This window comes from Rattus rattus, chromosome 5 (assembly GCF_011064425.1).
Source record: "Rattus rattus isolate New Zealand chromosome 5, Rrattus_CSIRO_v1, whole genome shotgun sequence".
NCBI lineage: Eukaryota > Metazoa > Chordata > Mammalia > Rodentia > Muridae > Rattus > Rattus rattus.
The window spans coordinates 136191302-136193628 of record NC_046158.1 but is presented as its reverse complement, the minus strand read 5'-3'; positions in this window follow the sequence as shown (position 1 = coordinate 136193628).

Sequence of the window (2327 nt, the reverse complement as noted above, 5' to 3'; positions counted from 1 at the left end):
GAACCCTCACGACGTGCGCACGCAGCCAATCGGCGGCCATGCAGCCGTCGGCTCCAAAGCTCGGCGACACCTCAGCGCGAGCGTCCTCCCGTGGGCGGAAGTGACGTAAGTTTCCGTCAGGCGCTAGGTAAGGTGAGCGAGAAGGGACAAGTGCGGCCTGGAGGCGGCCTGTACGCGAGGAGGCGCTGTGGAGACTGAGTGAGGCACAGCCCCTCTAAGGAAAGCCGAGATTTGACGGTTCGTTGCCCAGGGAGCAGCGGCTCGTACCCTGGAGCGACCAGTAGAAGTGGCCTTGCATCCTGCTCCGCCTCCCGAGCCGTGTCCTTGGTCCCCGGAAGCTCTGGGCTGCCCCGCTGGAGTTACCTTCTGTGCTTTCCTCCTAAACCTACACGTTATTCACGACTTTATTCACGAAGTAAATTCATCCACCGCCCTGACTATGGAAAAAAATAATAAAGTTCCCTCGCCCGGCGATGGTGCAAGCCTATCTACCTGCTGGAGGATGGTGAGTCCCGGGTCACGTCAACCTGTCTCAATAGGAAAAAAATTCTGAGAAAGCTAACGTCTCATCTTGCTCAGCATTTTCTTCTGACAAATGTGAGCCTGAGATCTCAAGAGAAACATTCTTTTCTAAGGATAAGGCAAGTTGGAACCAGTGGAGAACTCCGCTAGGGGAAGTGGAAAAGTAGTAGGTGTCAGGATATCTACTGTGTGTTGGTAGCACGTCTCAGAATCTGTTTTGGACGGACAGAAGGAGCTGCACCCCCTGCGAACTTGTACGAAGACACATTCTAGTGCATGCTATGGCCTGTCTGCAATCCCAGCCCAGAGAGGAATTTTAGGCCGACCTGGCTGCATTCCAAGATCCTGCGCCACAGCTGACTTGGGTTACATAGCAAGGATGGTCTAGCATACAGAGCGAGGGATGCTGTCTTAAACGAACAAATGAGCAAAACTAATCACATGCTCTAGTTTGCGCTGCACAGAATGTGCAATGCTAAGCCAATAGATCAAGGGACATCACTTTTAAAAAGAAAGATTTATATAGTATGTATACAGTGCTCTGCCTGCATGTATGTCTGCGTGCCAGAAGAGAGCACCAAATCACATTATAGATGGTTGTGAGCCACATGTGGGTTGCTGGGAATTGACCCCCAGACCTCAGGAAGAACAGAGAGTGTTCTTAATCTCTGAACCACCTCCCCAGCCTGGAACATCATTTTTTTTTCTTTTTTCTTTTTTTCGGAGCTGGGGACCGAACCCAGGGCCTTGCGCTCGCCACTGAGCTAAATCCCCAACCCCTGGAACATCATTTTTATGCATTGAGTTTATAGAGGCAAAGTAATTTGTCTAGATTCACTGAGTTACTGCCTGGGTCTATTTGCCTCTAAGTCCATGTTCTTTTCTTTCTAAAAAGAATTATTTCATTCCACGGTATGGGGGGTTTGCCTGCCTTGTGTGTCTGTGCACCACTTTGTGTGCCTACTGCCCAGGAGAGGGCGACATATCTCCAAGAACTGGGTTTCAGACAATTGTGAGCAGTCATTCAGGGCTTGGAATTGGAATTCTTTTTTTTTTTCTTTCTTTCTTTTTTTTTTTTTTTTTCGGAGCTGGGGACCGAACCCAGGGCCTTGCGCTTGCTAGGTAAGCGCTCTACCACTGAGCTAAATCCCCAACCCGGAATTGGAATTCTTAAGCCAAAATTTGTAAGCACTGTGACATCTGTGTGTGTGTGTGTGTGTGTGTGTGTGTGTGTGTGTGTGTTTTAAAGATTTATTTATTTATTATATATAAGTACACCGTAGCTGTCTTCAATCACCAGAAGAGGGCATCCGATCTCATTACAGATGGTTGCGAGCCACCATGTGGTTGCTGGGAATTGAACTCAGGACCTCTGGAAGAGCAGTCGGGTGCTCTTAACCGCTGAGCCATCTCTCCAGCCCCTGTGTGTGTGTTTTAAATAGGATCTCGCTACATAGCCCCTGGCTGGCCTGGAATTCGCTATATAGACAGGCTAGTCTGAAACTCACAGTTTCAGCTGTGTCTTCTTCCTCAGGGTACTGAGATTAAAAGCATGCATCACCATGCCAGCCTGTGTGTGCTTTTAAAGGTTTGTTTTGCCGAGTGTGGTGGTCCACACCTTTATTTCCAGCACTCAGACTGAAGAAGCAGGTGCATCACTGCGAGTTTAAGGCCAGCCTGATCTTAGACAGTGAGTTCCAAGACAGCCAGGACTACATAGTGTTTCAAATCCCCCAAGTTTATTTTCTTTATTTATGTGTGTATTTCCGACTGTGCCCATGTGGCACACTCAGGACTGCCTGATC